At 35.4% G+C, this 21,795-nt stretch overlaps 2 long non-coding RNA genes across 5 annotated transcripts in view; one reads left to right on the forward strand and one right to left on the reverse strand.

Moving 5' to 3' along the window:
* Nucleotides 1-1,896: 1,896 nt before the first annotated feature.
* LOC135306647 (uncharacterized) lies at nt 1,897-10,701 on the reverse strand. Its single transcript, XR_010367450.1, has 3 exons — nt 10,600-10,701; nt 9,548-9,603; nt 1,897-1,962 (listed from the first exon to the last, which is right to left on the reverse strand). It is a non-coding gene; the product is annotated as an uncharacterized LOC135306647 (long non-coding RNA).
* A 2,866-nt stretch (nt 10,702-13,567) lies between these two features.
* The window catches only part of LOC135305872 (uncharacterized), a 56,595-nt gene continuing 48,367 nt past the window's right edge, over nt 13,568-21,795 (forward strand). For 2 of the 4 annotated variants that reach the window (XR_010366861.1, XR_010366859.1), the window contains exon 1: nt 13,568-13,678. This is a non-coding gene — a long non-coding RNA (uncharacterized LOC135305872). The remainder of the gene's footprint in view (nt 13,679-21,795) is intronic. The other 2 variants (XR_010366862.1, XR_010366860.1) reach the window with 2 other exon arrangements.

Below are 21,795 nucleotides of genomic sequence, written 5' to 3' on the forward strand. Positions count from 1 at the left end.
TACTTGTTTGTAGCATTCTAGAACATAATGGGCAAAATAATGCAAGTTGAAAGAAAATCCAAAATAATTTGGGTTTTGTTTGTAAATTTAGCAGGACCATCATCATGCCCAAGAATAGTGAAGTTACTAACATTATCTGGCAACATGTTCAACTTACAGTTATTTCACTTCATTAATGCCTATAAGGACTTCATAAAGAAAGTTTATCTAGTTTTGTTGATAAACATGTATGACTCAATATTAGCTCACAGCTTAGAAAATTTGGAATTCTTGCAAAAGTAAAATTATTTAACTTTGAAGTTTAATATTTAACAACTAAAACCAGAATAAGTATGCACATATCAGACAAGGGTAATAAAAAATTGTTACCTTTCTGGCCCCTTTCTTTTCATTCTTGGGGTTTTCTTTCTAAATCTTATCTTTGAATAAGAAAAATCTTATCTTTTTGTGCAACTGAGAAATTTGGGGTTTTTTGATTGTGATATCAAACAAATTGATTAATACAGAGAAGCTATGGTTATTAAAATATCTTATTAAAAAAACCCCTCAGTTTATGGAATGCATTAGCATTCACAACTGATAATGCAAATGTGAATTATATCACAGTACACTCAATATACCATCTGCTCCAGAAAGAAAAACATCTGTTGGTAAATGTAAACTGTGGAGCTTATGTGGTATGCAATATGTTCAGATACTGTATGGAATAAATAAATTGGACTTTGACAATCTATTATGTTAGAAGCATTCAACTACTTTCTTATCTTGAAAAGAGGAAAAGCTCAGCTGCAAGTATGTTTTGAGATGGTGGAGGAAATTATTGTGCCATGTCCCATCCAGATGGCTTTTGCTGAAGCCAGTCACTGACAGGCTGCTGTAATCATCATCAGCAGTTATGAGATGCTTTAAACCAGCATGAGCATAGATGAATAAACTTCTCTACAGTAAAGGTTTCTGTGCTTGAATTTTCATGATGGTGATGACACTGCAATTTGTGACATTGTTGGAATTGGCTGTATTTTCTGGCTTGTAGGATGAAAATCGTGCACATGAAAAATGGATATTCACATGTATGAATGATAAAGAAGACTTCTGCATCTTTAAAAATATAGTTATAATCTTGTGTTGATGCTATTTTTAATATGCTGCACTGATATAAAAATGGAAAATAGGCACTAGCTTTTAAGTTTTAAGGGCCATGATAGCCCTTATAAGATCTAATCTAAACTTATAAAATCAAGTCCTTGTAAAATCTAATGGGTTTTTTTCCTGATTTAGAGTATCCTGTTTTCACATTCATTTGTTCAATACATTTTAAGCAATTAGACAAAGCAATTTTATTTTTGGATTTCAGCTGAGTGTGACAGCTGAAGCAGAGGTAAAACTCTGGGAATGGCATTGGGAAATGCATCCGTATGTAATTTACTGTACTGCAGAAATTTCCTTGACAACTCTCCTTTCATTCCTTGTCAGCTCATGGAAAGCTCAAAGAGGTTTTCACATATTTAAAAAAGTGTTAAGTATCCAGAAATGCATGTTTGGCCATATATTTAAAAAGTCAGAAAACTTGTTCAAAATGTCAGGATTTTCACTTCGGTTTAAACCTTTTCATTCACATTGTGAGAAGGAAATTATTATAATCTGTTGTTAAACAAATCAAAGTAACATTTGTCCTAGTGATAGCTTGCAGGTTCTGTCTGTTTAAGCATCTTAAAATGCAGTGTTTAATTGCAAGGGAATATAAGCTCTCCTGCGGTGAAGGATGCACTGGTGTTTCTCCACTGTGGAGTAATCCAAAGTAAAGGGAACCCTTGCTCAAGAAGATTTGGGCTTCTGTAGTTCTTCTCTTCAAGAACATTCATTGTTGGTGTGTGCATTGCTTTAGCTTTTTACTCTGTGCTGTCCTTGCTTGCCATTGTTTCTTTTCTTCAGTTTTCCAGCATGTTCTCATCCACTTTCAGGCTGCAGATAACAATGGAAGAATGCTGCAGACAAAACACGTTTTAACTCTTTGGATCAAACTCTACTGTTCTTTGTGGTGCTGCTGACACCTGTGGTACCCTTCACTCCACGGATCCATTATCAGAGAGCTTTTTATCCTTAAGAATATTAACTGACCCAAGCCTCACACATCTTTTTATTCATGTTAACACATTTAGTCACCTGCAACAGAACTGTATGACACAATGCAAAGTGAAAAATCTTTGCAAAAAGAAGAACTTTAAAAGGGTAGATGTAGCAGCTCTTGGTGCAACATTGCAAAAAAAAAAAAAATTCCATGTATCGATGTTTAAAGCACTAAAAGGGATCAATGCAGGGTCTGCATGGCTCTATATGGCTTGTCCAGGTGTACTACCAATACAAGGGTACCTTATTTTAACCCATTACCTGTGACACAAGTGAGCCATATTTTGTCTTAGTAGACCTAGCTTTAAGTTTTTCTTCTGTCAGTCTCTCTTAGGATTTGTGGTCTATTCTGTATCCTGTTTTTAAAAATTGGGGTGCAGGTATTTTTTCAGGTCTCTGTACAACCAGAGATGAACTCAACTGTTAAACATGAATAGTTTAAAATATTCCAGAGAACACACAGGCAACAATACTTTTTTATGAGTTCCAAGTGTTGAATATGAATAGTTTAAAATATTTCAGAGAAGACACAGGCAACAATACTTTTTATGAGTTTCAATTTGTAAAAAAGAGTAGATTTCAAAATATGGACAGGTTCACAGCTATCTTGCTGCAAGGTATCAATATCAAGATAATAAAAGAGCAGTCTATCTTAGCAGAAATAAAGATCAGTTAACCGAATGGACCTAAGCTTTAAATATTAATAACCAGACTGGCAGCTCTCTTCTCCTTTTCATATTTGGACTGAATGTTAGATACAGGATTGCTTATGTATTAAAGAGAAAAATAACAGCTTAACAACCTTTGCCAGCAAAAATAACCTGCTTTCATCTTTTTGGTTGAATTTAGATGGAAAATATTACAACGCGTCTGGTAGTGGAGATCGGACAAATGATCTAAGAACAATAAAAGTGCCTGAGGGATAGAAGGTGTTAAAGAAAGATAAGTGGAGTATCAGCATCCATGCAGGGACATGCAAATACTGCCAAAGACTTTGTCCTCTCAGTGCCAGTGTAAAGATTAGAAGCAGTACTGGGCCAAGAATGGAACGCTCTGAGAGACACCAGAGCTAAGCTTTATCCTTTGCAAGAAATTAAAAATCCCAAAACAGCCTAAGATCAGAAATTGACCACTGGTCTCCAAATTACAGCCAGACAAGACTAATATAGGCAGTGTAGGAAAAAAAACAGTACTTGAAATCTCCTCATTAGAGTCCCATGGTGCAGTGACGACTGAAACAGCACAAAGAAATGCATAAAGAGTTGGAAATATTTTGAAATGCATATGTTTGCTGAGTCACATGATTCTGAAATAACTCTAGGTATATATAAAGGAAATACAGCCTTTGGTTACAAAAGACAACTAATTGAAAGCTTATAAAATATAGGAGACTTTTTATTGAGTGATTGTCCTAACAGCAAATAAAAGCAAAATGGCACGGAGCACATTTGACAAAAATGTAAAAGGTATAAAAACATTATCAGCAATAAAGTTTATAAATTAGTAAGGCAACACTTCATCCTGAGGAAACAAAAATAAATGTGTAGCTATATGACCAGGATTTTTTTTAATACTACTTAATGTAAGTTGCACTCTGGAAACCTGGGACCTTCTTAGGTTTTTACACTTGGCAGGAAACATAGAAGTGTGTGTTGAATCGTAGGTGTTGGTGATGCTGTGGAGATGCCAAATACAACTCAGTCACTGGGAATCTGTAGAATATGTCAGAAATTTTGTTTGACAATCCTTAAAATGAAGGAGGAAAGTATAAGAAAACAGATAAGGGAGTCAAATTCAAGGAGCAACAGGGATGTGAGTAGTGAGGCAATAATAGAATTCATAAAAAATTGCTCCTTCTGGGGAGAGAGTGGAGGTGCTGGTAATTGATAGGCCAGGATGAAGGTCTGTCTTTATATGTTTGACAATAGTGGGAAATGGACATAGAAGAGCTGGAGAAATACAGGTTTTTAAAATAATGCTTTAATAAGTAAGGCCTGAAGAGGGGAAGCTGCTATAAAGCTAAATACAAATGAAAGTGTGAAGTAAGGCTTATATAGAGTCAAAAGCAATGGCTGTCATTCTCCGGATCTCAAATCACCAAGCAGTCAACCTGTCTATTTTACAAAGCTTCAACAGGCAGGATAGTGTGGGAGTTCTCTTCCAGTGTAGGATGAGATTTAGGTATGGTGCAGATTGCAATGTCAACTCTGATGTGATCACAAAAGTCCTTCTATTTTCTCAATCTGTTTCAAGATAAAAATGTCACATTGCAAAGCTGAAGTAGATCTAAGACTCCTAAGAACCCTCCATTGCAAAGACAAATGCAGCAGTTAAAATGGGATCAAAGGAATTGATAAGCTTTATGCAATTTACCTCTAGTTATGGAGGAGAATTTTCTGTAGCTTTCATATTAGTTACATTCTGCACTTGAAAATGCTGCATTATTTATTGTATGCATAAAGCTTGATTCTCTAACATCTGCAAAGTATTTTTTTACTAAAAAGAAGTGGCAGCAGTTTCTGTATCTTGGTATCATACCAAGAGCAAACAGTAAAGTCACGAGTGCTGGTTACCTCCTTTGATTTTTATTTAAGATTTTTATTTTTTTTCCAGAAAATCATGGTACTAATAAGGTGTTGGATATTTTAAATGTGAAAGATGACAGGTTGATTACTTTTTGTTTGTACAACTTTTAAAGCTAAAAGTAATACAATATATCATTTTCAGGTGGTAAAGAAACAGAAGACCAGTTACCTCAGAACATCAATTGCTGTTTACCAAGATGTGTTGAGGAAACTGCTGTTGTGGTGAGAGTATTACATACATATACAAACTATGTGTTTATTTTAACCAGTAGTTAAATTTAAATTATTATGAGCTATTTGGCATTCTAGTTGTCACAGGAAATACCATGCCTTCTGGCTTTAAGAATGAAGTAGATGGTATTTCTAAAATAGAGAGATGTCTCACTATGGTAAATTATTGTCTTCAGTTGGAGTCCACAAGTGCCTTCCAGCTGTTTTTGTTTCTTTTCTTCCATACTTTATATACTTGAATATTATTCCTGTTTCCTTCTACTTAATGATTGTTATTATTAAAAACCTTTATAAAAGAATATTATTTTTCAAGAACACCTGGTATATCTGTAACTTCAGCATTGCTATGACATGAGAAATACTGTGAGAAGCATGTTGAGAGTACAGCATAAAAATATCTGCTAGACTTTGATCACTAGGTGGGTTGTATAAGAGGGAAAGGAAAGGTTACCAGCTGGAAAGATCCTGCTTCATTACAACCTATGAAGCTTCTGGGCTGTTAATGAACAACCACTACATTGTACTGCCAATGAAACAAATAAATAGTAGGACTTGTTATTTATTGATCTTTTCATATACTGTGCTTAGGTATACTGAAGATCATTAGAATGAACGTCATCAGTATAATCCTAAAAATAACAAAATGAAAGGATCAGCATCTGTTAGTTTTTGCTTGGGTTGTTTTGTTGTTTGCTTTTTCTTCTCTACAGTACAAAACAGAGCAAAAAGCAAATCACTGCCAAGTGTATAAATATATGAGGACATATCTTTGTAAATATTTAAATAACTAGTAAAATAACCTTCCTAGATTTGTACAGTAAGTAGTAAAAACTGGCAAGTATGATTTCAAATGTTCTGCTTCCTCTGTTCTATAACCAGTGCAAAGATGTAACGAGCTTTATTTTAAAAGAGGATTCACCCAAGTGCATTGTGTTTGTGTTTATTGTTTTGTAAGACGTTAAAAAAAGATTTGAAAGGAAAAGTATAATTTTTGCAGATATACCATGGGGATTTAAGTAAGCATAGAAAAACTTATGTACATTTTTTGACTTGGTAGCTAATAATTCTTCCTGAAAATCAACACATTTCATATCCAGTGCCGCTTTTCTCTTTGACCAACAATTTTGATCAAATAATCAGCACCTACAATGATTAACTTTCCAAGGGTGTGGTTGCATCTTTTTCAAGGTCACATATCACCAGGTTGACCCAGAAACAAGTCAGTGGCTGAATCACTGCATAATTGACTACCTTTTTTGATTTCCTGCTCCAGCAGTATGTCCATCAGTGTTGCAGTGTGGTGGGAATCTAAAAATCGTGCAAAGACTGTCTCCACTGTGATGCTGCTAGACTGTGTCAAGCAGTCAGGAGCTGTCCTAGGCATTTTGTACATCAGGAAATACCTATTTTACAGCTATTTTACATCAGTTGTTAGACATATTTGTTCCCTAGAAAGAATTCCCTATCCTGTTTTGAGTGGACTACACAAAAAGACAAGCATACAGAAGTGCAGGTTTGCTTCCAAATGAAGCCAGGGAGAAAGCTGTTATCTTTTAAACAGCCACCAAACCTCTTTTAAAATGCTTTCTGATGTAAACAAATAATAAAACTAAGACCTTCAGGGAGCATGAATGCAATATATAATGTAGTTTGTGCTCTACAGTATCAAGAGAAAAATATATGAGCAGGGTTATAGGAAGACGAGTTGATGTTTTCCTCTGCCCTTAGTTATTAGAGTCCTTAATGAATTGCAAGTAATTCTCTTTTTCAGTACTTTCCTTTGCTCCATGTTGATAAATGTCCATATATGAGCTTGGAACATGCCTAAAGCATTAGTGGTTACATATTAGGATATCATTTTCCTTCCTCTCAAAGTGGTGCTGGCTTCTCAGAGATGATTGTTCAGTCATCATTCCTTAGAGTACCCTTAAATGAGCTATGACAATGTACCTTAGAGCCACCCCTAATCTTCCACTCCATGTTCACATTCCTTTACAATGAACTCTGGTGGAGTAAGACCCTGGAGAGTAATGTTTTTACAGTCTCATTACCATCTAGTGTATTAGACCATGGCAAAAACATAACTTAATGAAAAATATATCCTGTTACAGTGAATGATCACTTGGCAGCAGTGGTTATTTTAAAACTTTATCTAAGGCCTTTAAACTAAGCTTTCACCATCTGTTCTACCTTCTAATTATACATGCAAAAAGAACATAATTCACAAGTGTATCATAAAAGTGGGTAATGTAATTGATTAAATGATACTGCTGCGTGTATCTGTGTTTGGTTATTCAGTTCCTCTGTTTTGCTTTCAGCTCATAAATCACTTTGAATACATTGTACAGTGACTTTTTCTTGGCAGACAGACAAGGATGTACTCTCACATTTGAGGGGAGGCACTGAACTGGTGATAATGGATGGAAAGAGAATACCAGAGAGGTACAAATACTGTCAAACATCAAGTATTCATGCTCCAGTTCTTTGAAGGAGTTGGACCAAGGTGCTTACTCTCTTACATTATTTCAGAAAATGGGGACCTCTTTGGCAACTGTCTTGTATTAAGTAAAGAGCCAGGAAGAAATTGCTTGCTTGAATGGCTCCTGACATTCTGTGTATACCTTTTTGCATGATGCTCCTAGATGTATGCATTGTTATGAATGGAAACCTTGGAGCTTTGTTTTGCTTAGTCATCCAGATGCTTTTATTACTTTCAAAAATGTTACAATGCATTCAGTTTCTATTACATGCTAAATTTAAGTTATGTGCCTAGGGCCTTAGGGAGTAAAAAAATGCCTGTGTGTCAAAACAGCTAGGGAAAAAGAAAGAGCTACACAAAAATAAAGAAAAATTAGTTGTCATTTGTGGCCACAGATAGGAAATTTGAGTTCACAGATTTCAAATGATAGTAAAACCTAAATAATAGTGTAGTCTTTACAATACTTAATTTAGTTAAGGCTTTAGAATTCTTAAAACTAGCAGGTTTTAATGAATCCATAGAAAACTCTGGTTGAAAACTGACAACTCCGCAGAAGGTCTATTTTAATGAAAGTTTCCTTAGGCAAGTCAAAGTAGAAATTTCAAGTTCCTTCTACAAAACTAGCAAAACTGTAGATTCCCTTCAGAGTCAACTGTCTGAAGATGTACTTAGTACCATCTGCACTTCCATTTAATTTTCAATGTTTCTGCACTAACTTTTCTACAGTAATCTACTTTATGTACATTTTGCTACATGTGGTGTCCCCAAAGTGTATACATAAACCACATTGCACAAGAATGCATTTGCTTTGATGAAAGAAAATACTAATTATGAAATCTGTTTTGAAAGAGGCTTAAAATTAAGCAGAAGAAAATTTCATTCTTACATTGCTTTTAACATTTTATCCATTTAACAGTGTCTCCATTTATGCTGTAGATTCTGTGATTCCCACTATATTTTAGCAGACTTCCTCTCAAAAAGCTCTTCCCTGTTGTTATCTTTGTCCCCTGACTTAAGCAAATAAGGAGAGAGAGTTTTTGTGACATTAAGAGATATTTAATCCAGTTTGTTACATCAGTAGTTTGGCCTCAATTTCTTCCAAGGCTATAGTACACTCCCCAGCCATGTCCTGTCATGTCTTCTGCTCTTTCTCTAATGTCTTCTTCCCTCATTCTGACAGGTAATTTAGAAAGCCTGCCACATATCTTCCTTTCATCTGATTCAACTGGATGTGAATGGATTGAAAGATGGAATGTGGTGGAACAAAGCAATCTGCAGTGTGTTTGAGTATTTTAATAAATATTTAAAAATATTTGTATTGACTTCACAAGGATTTCCTGAGTATTAGCAGTGTAATCCAGACAGAGCACTACCATGATTTTGCCAGGAAATAATATATGGTTATTTCCTCAAGAGAATTTTTTACTATCAATAAATAATGTTTTCCCCTTGTACTACTATGTAAAATACACATTTATGCTTAACATATGTTTGCTAGGAGGTAAAATAAATGTTTGATGGAGTGTTAAAAGCAAACATGAAAACTTAGAGAAGCTTAAAACCCCACTAAATTTCTAGATGGATAATAGCACAGTTACTTATAATCTTTGATGATGTATTGCTCAGAAGAACAGATTAAATAGGCAGGTATCAAACTTTGCATCTCTATAAATCAGTCAACCCCATAAACTATGGATGATACTTCATCTCAGAATACATGGACATATGCAAAATCTCATTTCTTTCACAGAGCTGAGCTACAACACATGCAAGGAGATCAGAGGCCCAAGCACAGACTGTAAATGGTAGGATTAAAGCTGTGGGGCTAGAGCCAAAACCACCTTCATCACTGGAACTTCTTATCCTTACTTAGAGACTGTTAACTGTTCCCTGAATTATTTATTCTGAAATCTGAATAGCTAGTCCTTAGTTTATCCTGTTGCTTATGAATGTAACTTTTGCAACCAGCCAGTCCTCTGGTATACCAGCACATTTTCACATTTTCACTTTCCTTCACATAAGAAACTACTGTCTGAAACCAGAAAAAGAACTACTTTTACCAAGTTCAGAGCAGATTGCTATACTGGGGTTTTGTTAAACTGAGTAAAATTGTTAAACCACTTACAGCTGTTGTTAAAATGTTCATCTTCTTCTAGAAGTCAATAACAAATGAGAAGGTTTCTAGGAAAAAAAAAAGAAAGAAAAAATTTAATTATTTGAGATGCAAATACATCCAGTCTACACAAGTATTAGCAAGATTTAATTTTATCTTCTTTTTCCAACTTTCCAAACCACCATTCTTGTTTCACATGCTCTGTATTCTGCTGATCTACTGTGTTTCTCTCAATTTTTAAAAGGATTTATTTTATATTTGATTTTCATTCCTTCATATTGTCTTTTTTGTTAATTTGGTTTTTGAACTTTAGTGGAATGTAATTATTTATACAAGAATCCAAGTTTAACTTTCAAAATCACATTGTCCTCTTAAGTTTAAAACTGGGAAAAGTACAAAAAATTTCTTATTATATTTAATCTTTAAAACTCTGGAGAATCAAGAAAGAAAGCTCTGAGGGTTCACTGTTTTAAAAAAGAGATTAATTCTTCTCTAAAGCAATGATTTAATATGGCAGATCTTTTGAGTTTTTCTTTAATCAGGGATCAGGCATTTTTCCTTTCCAGCAACCACGGGATACTGACTCAGTTTGACAGTGTTTATAGTAGATGTTATTTAAGCTGTAATATGGTTTTGAGATATGAAGTGAGTTGTAGAAAGAATGTAAGAGGCTCTCAGATCAGCAATGAGAAATTTTCCACAAGATAAGTGTAAGTCATCTGCAAAGTGAAGCTCTTTTGACCAGCTACCCAATTCACTCCTTCACGTGCTAAAATTTAACTAGATTTTGCAGACTGATGGATTATAAAACCAAAAGGGACTATTTGGTGCATTCCCACTGACCTCCAGAATGGGCTGGAGACCTTTGATGAATAAATCACTATTCCAAGGATTTTCAGTCAGGTGTCCACTGTTGCTGTTAAAATCTGGTGATGACTTGCACCCAAGGTACCATTGACCCAGTGTTTCATAACTACCCTGTTCAGATGTCCTCCTTATCTGAAGCCTTACACCAGCTAAAACCAGTCCCTAGACTTGTTCTGCTCCCAGGGTTCAGCTCAGACCTGTGCTGTGTCCCTGTCTCTGTGGGCTGTGCTGGCCTGATGGCAGTGGCAGGCGCTGCTGGCTGAGCAGTGCAGGAGGCCAGGCTGGCCCTGGTGCTTGGCACCATGGGGAAATGGCTCCTGTGCCCAGGGGCTGCCTCCCAGTCTGCGTGCCATGACAGGAGCAGCCTATGCAGAAGGTATTTTTGTCTTCTCCTGCTCCTCCCTGCCCTTAGAAACAAGGATTTTAGTGTTGTTCTTCCTGCCCTGCAGTGCCAGGGCAAAGCTGGTGCCTTTACAACATTGTGGGTGGTGTTGACATGGCCATGGTGGAATCCCTGTCTGGACCTGGCCTGGCCATGGCTCTTCTTTGGACACCATCTCCTGTCTGTACTCAGCAGCAAACTGTGCCCTTCTGCAGGAGCCAACAAAACTGAGCTCCCATTAAATACCCCTGTAGGGACATTGTGGTCTGGGTGGAGCCCAGGAAGGTTGTTGGCCATTGTAACTGCATTTTGGGATTTCTGAGTAACCTTTAATTAGTCAGCAACTTACACAGCTATGTCCCTAAATAGGGAATGTAAGACTACTTTGTAAGAGGGACTGTCAGTTTAATTTAACTGAGTACCTAAGGCATTCAATGGTAGAAGGTGATTCCATATGATAGACTGGCTGCTGGTGGACACACTTGCCACAGGTGCCAAAAGGAAGTGTGGACTAGCTATTAATACAAATATACAAAATCTCAACTCCTCCATCTCCCAACCCATCTCCAATAAAGCCCTCTGGTACCTTCACAACTGGGGAATGTTTTGGGTCACTAATCCATAACACTCCAGTCTTTCACATACATGGCTAGCAGTGCAGACATTTGGAAATCAAATAACATGCACTTCAAGTAGCAGAAGCAGCACACTGAGAGCTCCCTTTCTGGTTTGCACAAATTAAAATTGAGACTGTGTTCTCTATGCCTTGATTCTGTCTTTAGAAGTAATCCTGTTTATAATTAATTCTAAAGGGACTTAGGCAGAAACAATCTGTAAAATCTGAACAAACTGATCTTCAAAAATGAGAACAATGAAAAACATTCTTAGGTAAAATGAAAAGAGAGTACTTCTGGTTTTGGCTGGTTGTTTGTTTCTGTTTTGTTTAACACAGGAAGTGAGTAATAGCAGAGAGTATAGCACACTTTGCATGCCTCTACATACCTGTACTTTGAGAAGTTTTAACATTAAGACTTAAAATGGCCATGGTAAAAAGACCTGTGTCTATACTTGAACATGATTAGCATTTATGCTCTGCAGCTGATGATGAAAAGAGCTGTTGCTTAAAGTTCTGTGAGGGTCATGATGACCATTTTCTCAGGTTGATAATATATGAATAACCTTAGACTAATACTAATTAACTTTGTACAGTTTCTGCTGTAAATTATTTTCTGAGCCACTTAGGATTGCTCTCAGCCAATTGCATGCATGCCAAAAGGTTAATTGTTTGTGAAAGACAAAGAAAAGGGCACCTCTGTGACTCCCAGCAGAAATTAAGGAAATAATGAAGTCTTTCCATGGGAATTCATTTACTTCACATGTGATGTACCAGCTGCAAAAGTTGTAAAATATTCAAATATATACTTTCAAGAGCAGTGTTTGACTGCTCAGAGAGTACATTTATATAAAATAATGGCATGAATTCCTGCTTTGTTCAGAAGCCTGACTAGAAAAAGTGATAATTCAAATCTGTAATTTTTGAGAGGAATTGTGCCATGGATACATACAAAATGCATGTATTTCTATGCTGATCGAGGCATGCTGGTTCAAATTGCCCTACAGAGGGCAGGCAAATGTACTTATATACCTGGCAGCCTCTATCAGACAGATAGAGTTTGCATAATTATTGTGCCATGAAATATTTATGTGACATATAATTTGCAGAAGAGCTGTGAATTGCCAATTGCACCCAACAAATGGCAAAAGAAACTGCATGTGATGCCACACAATGATGTAGAACTTACTTAGATCTGATTTTTAATGCAAACTTTATGAAGACTTTTTCATTTATTTTAAGGCATTTGTAATACATTTTCTCTTCTGTTTGTGACTTCTTTTATGAAAAAAATTATTTACAGAGGTGTTGGCCAAAGAACTCTGAAAATAAAAATTATTTCAAAAATTATGCAAGAAGGCTTCTGAAATTAAAGATATAATTGGGACCTTATCAAGAAATTATATCTTCATTTTTCACCCAAGTTACTTTCCTTCTGCTCAAGGAACTGTTGTTTCCTTCTCCCCCCTGTTATTGTTTGGGGTAATATTTCCTTCTCTATTTGGGCATTTAGAGTTAATTGTGTAAATAGAGCTGAGATCAATCAGCTTTGATGAGTTTTCTGTGTACAGAGTTCACATGTGAAGAAAAAGGTTTTTGCAATTCAGAATTTTAGATGCTTGTGGAATTTTGTAACTTCTGTATACTTGTAGATACTATTCTTTAAAAAGAAATAATGTATGAAACATGTAAGACATAATAAAGAGCAGAAAAATAGTTTGGAATATGTATGAGGTAGGGGAAAAAATTAGAAAATTAGCATGAGGGAAACCTGATGATCAAGGTAAGGTAGAGGAAAAAAAGCTAGACTTTGGTGGTAAAAATTATGCTGATGGTTTCATTTTGCATAGCTGAAAGGATTGGGCAGGTTAAAACCTGGGCTTTGGGTAGATTTTAAGGTGCATTGTACATTTATCTTGTATAACTTAACACTTCTTTGATTTCTTGGCCATCAGTGTCTAATGATGTCCTGGGTGAAATGTCAACTTTAATGAATTCAGTGGGTGTTTCTTCATTCTGATAAAGACAGGGCAGACTTCACTCTTGTCCATGTTTATTTCTTTACTAGTGCTGGTTAACCATGAGAAGGAAGCAGTTTATAATGGAAAACCCATCTTGCTTTCTCCATAATTACTATTTCCAGCTGTTGCTGGTTCTCCAAATTGGGAGTAATGACATTTCCTTGTAGGACAGGCCAGAAGTTCCTCCCCTTACCAGGAGTGGTAGAATCAGCAACATCCATGGCCAGCAGAACTTCACTGCCTTGAAAGCTTCTTAGTAAGTGAGTAACATTTGAGTAGATGTTGTATCACTGCTGTGCAGATAAAGGAAATTCAGCATAAAGCAGCATCTATATTAAAAAACAAAACCCACACAGAACTTTTAGACAGTTCTTCCGTGGCTGGAAAGGAAAAATGAATCATTGTTAAAGTAGAGGCAGCAGAGAGAAGCTGCAAACCAGTTATTTTTACTGAAAATTTGACAAGGAACCATGTCATACCAATTTGAACTGACAAAGGTATTATTTTCTGGGCAAAGTTTCATTTGAAAAACTGATTTAAAGTAATTTTGGAGAATCAAATGGAGAAAACCTTTGGGGTTACAGGTGTCTGATTTCTTGGCTGTAACCTATACAAGAACCAGTCTGAAAGAAGGTTCACACCTTTAGGTGTACTGTCATTTTTTCTTCTCTTTGAAGCTCAGTAAATGAAAGTTTTAGTTCTAGGGGCTCTGAAGCATATTTCTGATGATATGGGAGAGCATAATCATTGCAGGAGAGCTGACTATCACCACTGAATGTTTAGAAAGAGGAAAAAAACTAAGAAATATTCTCTTCTGACAGAAATTACACTTATCAACTCCCTGAGGAGGGGGCTTGGAGTCCTTTGCAGTTGGGGTCTGTGGAACTGTTCTGTTAAGAGGACAGTGTTTAGAGGATTGGTTTTGCTCCCTTGTAAATAGAAAGCAAATTAAATTGTTCGTACAGTGAATAGTTATGATTGCAGAACATTTCTTTTGTGGTTCAAGTTGCATGCAGGAGACAAATTACAAAATAGATGGTGATTTCTTTTTACAGTTGAGACTGGCTACAGATTTTCCCCATAGCCTTCTGTTGAAACATTCAGGTTACACAAAACCAATGAATTTGGCAAGCTTACAGTACTTGGCCTTTTTTGGCAAATGGTTTCAGTCATACAGTTGTTTTCCTGCTTTCTGCAGACAGGTCTGGCTCACACAGCACTGCTTGAAATTTGGTGTGTGAAAAATACTGAGCTTTAGAGTAGAATAGAAACTCTGTGATGAGCATTTTGATTTTTGGCATGTAAGTAGAAACATTTTGGCAGTGTCTGTAATTGAATTAAAGGAAGAAGGTTCATATAAACACTCAGAGAGAAAAAGATGTATAGAAATCTGCAAACCTGGGTGTGCAGCAATTCCTATATAACTTCAGCAGAATTTGGAATAATAAAAAAAGATAAATAATCACAGTATTCAACTGTTATGAGTCTAAAAGATTAAAAAAATACATTAGTAAGAACACCTGTTTCATTATGCTTTTTAAAACTTTTCTTCTTGACAAATTGATGACATTAAAGCTTGCAGTACTTTGTTTCATATTTAGCTCATGAACCTCTAGATCAGAAACATGAATCTAAAATATCTGCTTTTTTCAAAATTTTAAAAATGTCTTGGATTGAGTGGTTAGGATGCTTGGAGAAGGTGATTTTTCTTCGCCTATTTAGATACTATTTTGTTATTTTTTTACAATTATTATTAAGCCATTATTTCTTTTTTCAAAGAAAAAATTAGGTTTAGAGAAGTCTGTGTGGATGTGCAGTCTTGAAGATTGTCCTTTTCTGTATTCTCACTAGTTAATTTCCATTGTAAGGTTTCTTTTTAAGGAGAATTCTAATACTAATGAGCAATACATTGTAATTCTTCTATTAAAAAGAATAATAACTATTTCTTATCATAACAGTAGAAATGTATTAATTAAATGCTACCATTTAAAAGATTCATAACCCTTATTTATAAGTGGAGATTGAATAAAACATCAATAAAATTGTCACGAAAAAGAACAAAGAGTACATAATAACATTCTTCATTGCATTTGATTAATCTGCTTTCAACAAAATTTATATTTTAGACTCAGTTTATGTTTAGACTCAGAATATTTTAAGCTGGAAATGTTATATTTTGGTGTATTCTGCCTTTTTACATATGCCAGGTAATTAGGAACACTGCTCAATATTTATTAGGACTTTTTAACACAAAGTATGATATTTTAAAAGTACTCCTGCATTAAGATACACTTAAGGTTGGCTTTCACAACTTAAAAGAAACAGGTACTCTATTTTCATCTATTCCTCAGTTTAAGGCTCTAGAAATATTTGGAAAATCTTGTTGGTTTGGGGGCTGATAAGTCACTATACCAAACATCATTTGAAATGTATGTTTGTTATAGAATATGCTTCGCTTTATTCTTAGCAGAATTCATTCTTTTATCTGTGTTTTGTTCATCAAAGAGAAGGGAGGATGTTTAGGTTTTCAATTTAACTAACCAGTTTACAATTACATGGTTACAATCATGAGCACAGCTGGGCCAGAGCAGCGCTTTGTGTTCCTACAAAGAGCACAAATCATTTAGTGGATTGAAGGCTTACAAACACCAGTAATTTTCAAGGTGGTTTATATTGGTGTAGCAATGACATTTGTGTTCATGCTTGAGCATATCTGCACAGCACGAGAGGTCACAGCTGTCAAGTGTCTGTGTCAGGCTGTGTCTGCTGGGGCCAGGGTGAGGGGAGGGAACAGGAGCACTGCCTGTGTGTTGGGTAAATGTTCCATACACCACTGAAGGCATGGAACCAGCCAGAAGGGCTGACCCTCTGCAAGGGGTGGCCTTGGGGATGAGGGGAAGGCACGTGGGAACAGTGACAAACTACAGCTGCTTGGCTAAAGTAACTCTGCTGGAAGCTTCCAGACATCACAGGGCTGTGATCATGTCAGGTGGGTAAGGAGAAGAATTTCCCAATTATATAACTCTGAATTTAGGTCTCTATAGAAACACTTCATGAGCTCACTCAGCCACTCCTATGCATTTGTTTAAAATGTTCTTCATTTTAAATCTTCATTCATGATTCAAGCAATCAAAAATATTTCAGGAATTGTTTCTGTAGGTGTTCACACAGAAATACAACAAAGGTTTCAATGAAGGTTTGTGGTCTAATGGATCAATTTCTTTAGTCACTTTTCTCTAATCCACTATAAAGATGATATTAGAATTAAAATTATGATTGTATTAGAAATAATTTGAGCATTAGAACACTGTATTTGGAAGCATTATAGTTCATTTGTCAGATTAAAGGAAATGAGATAGGCAAGTTTGCATGAAACACTCATTTAAATAATGGAGTTTGTCAACTTCTGTAAATGTTTAAATATTTTCTTGTAAATTTTTTAGTTCAACTCTCCTGTTTGGAGATTAAGCAGGATTTTACAGAGGCTGCAGGAATTAGTTAATATGTGCACTGGTGTGACTTGCATGTCCTGTTATTAATAAAAGTACTGTTTTATGGGGGAAGAGAAATCCATTATTGTTGTAAAGGAATGTTTGATATGGCATACACACACATTCCTTTCAAGAGTAGCTAGGAGAGACTTGTTGCATCTTGGAAGTTGTATGACATGATTTATGCATGCTTGTTACTGAAATGCTTGGGCAATAATAAATATAAGGTATTTGTCTGTAACTTTGAATACTTAAATAATGCTTTTATTCATAAACAGAAATTTTATTCTAAAAGTAAAAGCACACAAAAATTATATCAGCAGGTTCACTCAATATTTGGAAATATTGTATGTGAAAAGTAGTTATGAGAAATCTCCTTTGCAGTTAGATGTGGGGCTATAAATTGATTTGTGGTGCAGTGAAGATTATTCAGTTTCTCAACACATGACATATTTGATATTCTTGGTAAATATATAATATTAAAAATCTGTAAATACTTCTACCGTCGGCTGAAGTAGATGGGAGCATTTCTAAATGTGTTTCATTAGAGAATTTTTTAAAATTTGCAGATATAAAGTCTGTATCTGTGTAGTTCATAGCCACTAGAGGTTAAGCCTTCTCCCTAGAAATGGCAAATATAATGGCAGAAATCCCTTACTCATGGACGGATATGTCTGAGTTTACTCTGTTAGTATTTTTAGTATTCTTCCTGTAATACCAGGGACAGCAGAGTGTTACTGACTTTATTAGCTTCAAAGCAGTGCAGTTTGCCAGTGAACATGCTGAGAAAATCACAGCTTTGATAATGAAAGCTGGAAAGACAAATGCTGCAATTTTCTGTAACACATTTATGGTTTGTATGTGGCTAGAGATTTTCACACATTAGTTTTTGTAAGTGCTTCACGTGTGCTTCTAATATTTTTTTAGTGTTCCATATTCTAAGCTTAACATAAGCAAGATAATCCTAAACAGTTGTGGTTGTGTATCTACATATAAGAACATAGCTACACAGAATATTTCATATTCTGCCTATCATTGGATATTCTGTATATAGTATATATACAGATCATTCTGTATATATCATTCTGTAGAACAGTATATTAAATTATCTGCAAAATATGATGCTTGACTTTTTTCTGTATAATCCCATGGCCCTTCTAAAAATGTTAGAGCAGTAAGATTGGCAATGTAAATGTTATAATACTTCACAGTCCCTCATCAAGATAATATCTAATGGGTTAAAACATATTTGAATTCAGAACCAATTTGAGCATCCTAACTGCTGGGGGACCTCTTGCTTTCATGAGGTTTCATTTCTAATGGCAGAAATCAGTTGTCATCTAGTTTTAGGCTATGCTCAAAATAAAACTGAATGTTAGATTTTTATTTTTGACTTGTAAAAAGCAAATGATAGGAGTGAGCTTTGATCTGCAGAATGGAATTCTCACGTCTGTTTCATGATATCTGCAATTCACAATGCATTCCTCTCAGCTACACATTTTCTTTTTTAATGTATCTGTGTTTACAGACTGTTATGAAGAAAGCAAGCAGGAGCAGTTCTGACATCTGCATTAGGGTTTCTGCTACTTTGATGTGGTAGGGAGCTGCTTGTTTGCTGCAAGACTGGGCTATCAGTTCATTTGCCACAACCAGAGAGGCCACACCAGTATGGTTTCTAGAACACAGCTACAGGAGAAAGTTCATAGCACTAAACAGACCTGGAAAATTCTAAATGCAGGGATAAGAGATTATTTGTATCCAGGAAAGGGGCTGAGATAACAATGGCATGTTAAACAAAACCCATTTCTTTCTGGCTGACCAAAGGCAGGGGAAAAAGTATTTGAAGCAGTTTCCAAACAGTTTGCTCCTCAGGCCAGTCTGTGTCTTTGCTACTTGATTACCAGTTACCACCACTATCACCATCTCTAGCTTGTTCTTGTCACTGAGATAAGCAGTTGATAGTGAAAGTCTGCAATGTGTATAAATATACTTGCCTTCTTAAAACTACATATAAACATATTTTTATAATTTAATAAATTTCATATCTGATTTTTAATATATTTAGATGTAAGATGCATTAATTTATTTTTCTTCATGTACTCAATGATCCCTGTTATCTGTATTATTCGCTCAGAGCAGTTACTACAGTGGAAGCTACTATGGATAGAGAAGTTTTTGCTTACACAGGGCTTGAATTTAGTTGTGTGTGTTAAATAGCCATTCCCTCCTGTCCCTGATACAAGAGCAAAATGGGAATTGGGTTTTCTTGTGATGTTTTTGCTCCCCCCCCCAGCCCTGTAATTAGTAATGTATTCACTGACAGTGTCAAATATTATTTATAAACAAACCTGGTCTTTCCAAGAATTTTTCCTGCTATATCTATTATAATTTTTTTGCATAAAAACAAACAATACATAGGCCACTGAATAAATATTTGGTTCACCCAAGCTAGGATTAGAATCTACTGGTGGCATTGTTTAATAAAAGTATTCAGGAACATGAGCAATAGGGAGATTTTATTTTAAAGTTCAAGACCTATGAAGCAATCATCTTTGTGCACTTTGTCTGAATAATTTTATGCTGGAGAGCATATTTTCCCTGTATTAAAGTAGAAACTGCTTACCTCAGAACAAAGTCTGTGCCTCAAATACAGATGAGTAAGTAAACTGACTTCTGAGGAATGCTTCTCTGTGTTCATGGCAAAGCTGAGCTCTTGGAGGAATACAGCCAGTTGAAGCTTGTGAAGAGTAGTGTTGTCAAACCATTTTTCCCTATTCGTTTACAGTGCAGATGGTACAAGCATTTATTCTAAACAGAATGTATTGTTAGAATAGTCTAGACACACTATGATCAAGGGACCACAAATGGAAACAATTTGGTGCTGAAAACTTTTTATCTGATTACAGGGATAATGACTTGAAAATCAACCTGGCAATTTTGTATGATTAGAAAAGTGGTGTTCATGTTGATTTCTCATCATGTTTCCAAATAGAAACAGATTTCTGCCACATATCACAGACCATTTTCCTCATAGATAACTCTCTATCTTTTCAATCAACAGTTTCAGCTATTCCACACACGGAGCTGTTCTTTTGTTTTGACAGGCAAAGACACATCAAAATCTTCTGTTAGTCACTTTCCACACTACTGTGTGTATGAAGGCCTTGGAAAAATGAAACCAGAAAATAATATTAAATTTTTAAGGTTTTGGTTTACATAAAATCTGACATTTATGTAAAAATATACTTCCTAGAGACGATCTTTCTGTTGAACTAAACATGTTTATTTATTTGAATGCCTATTGAATTTTGAATCTTTAATTTCCAATTTGTGCAAGTTAATTTAAGGCTATAGGGCTGCTTCTGGTCCTAGACAGTTTTACTGAAAGGAAATAGGTTGAGACATTTTTAAATCTGTACTTTCTTACAAAGCACTGTTATGACATCTCATGATTCACAAAGTTTAATGTGGTATATTATAAATAAAAACTTTCCTCATTTTTTTGACTTTTTTACACCCTTCTCAGTACATTTTTTGAAAACATACTATAGAGTAGATGAGGTTTGGGGGGCATCTAGTCTTCTTCTGTGAGTAAATTTTAGTCAAGGATTTGTCTCTGTAAAATTTTCTCTATCTCGGTCTGAAGGTGCCAAGTGAATGCAGGATTCTGTCTTTCCCCCTTTCCATAAACTATGTATTCAGATAAGTTTTACTGAGCTTGTCTGTGTTTTCTGTTGAAAGTAAGAATGAAAGTACAAGCGTGAATCAGCATTTGATGAAAAAACTGACTTGAGTTGCAGAGATATGGTGGCTTTAAAATTTAATTCCATTTAATTTTTAGCTTGGGCTTCAGTCTATGTCCATCTGAAAATTCACCTGCAGAAATTACTGAAGTTATTTCACATGAAATATTTTAACAGTAGAGGCAGGACACCAGCAGAATTCTTCAAAAGTTTGTTTGTGCTCTTCTAAAGTGTTCAGAAATTGCTTTATTAAAAGATTTTGTTGGCTTTGTTGGTTTACTGGTTATTCATGGTATTAAAGAAAAAAGGTGATCTATTAAGAAATTTCAGAAGATTATAGCAAGACACAAGACTGAAAAGCAAATTATGAAATCCAACCCAGATAAATGTAAAATCATACAAGAAAGTAAAAAGTCCTAATATCACATTCAAAATAATGGGCTCTGAACAGGCCATTGCGACACAGGAGAACTGGGGATTGCAGAAACTCCATGAATATGTCAGATCAATGGAGAAGCAGGGAACAAAACAAAGAACATAAAAGTGCTACACTCTACATCAATTTTTTACCTTGGTAATAATGTGACTGTTCTGCTCCTATTTCAAAAGCAATCTCGTAGACCTGGAAAAGACCCCAAGAGAGACGGGCAGGATGACCAAAATGATAAAATAGCTTCCACAGGAGGAAATGTAGAGCATTTACAAAAGAGCACACAGAAATTTGGAACCAGGAAATCCTCCACTTACTTGGCTTTGCACTTTGCTTGTTCTCCTTAGTATAAAGCAAATGTATTTCCCATGGCATTGATCAGTATTACAACAAGAAGTTATCAGAGCTTCCTCAGGAATACTATTTCTCTCACCATTAGATTTCATTGTTAGGTGTTCACAACCTTCAAGTGTTTGAGTGTTTGTTTCTTGTTCTTATTTAGTTAAGACTATGTGTAAAACCTTATGGATTTACTTCCATTCTCTGTTCCTCCTTAGATTTTTACTTATTGTTTTACTTCATTCTGTAAAAATGAAAGGAAAAAATACTTATAAGAAACAGTCTGGAACAGGTAAAGTTGGCAACCACTCCTAAGCTTAAGAAGATGTAACATTGTGGAAGTGAAGGATATTGAATCAGTGTTAAGAACCCCC

This window comes from Passer domesticus, chromosome 8, assembly GCF_036417665.1.
Source record: "Passer domesticus isolate bPasDom1 chromosome 8, bPasDom1.hap1, whole genome shotgun sequence".
NCBI lineage: Eukaryota > Metazoa > Chordata > Aves > Passeriformes > Passeridae > Passer > Passer domesticus.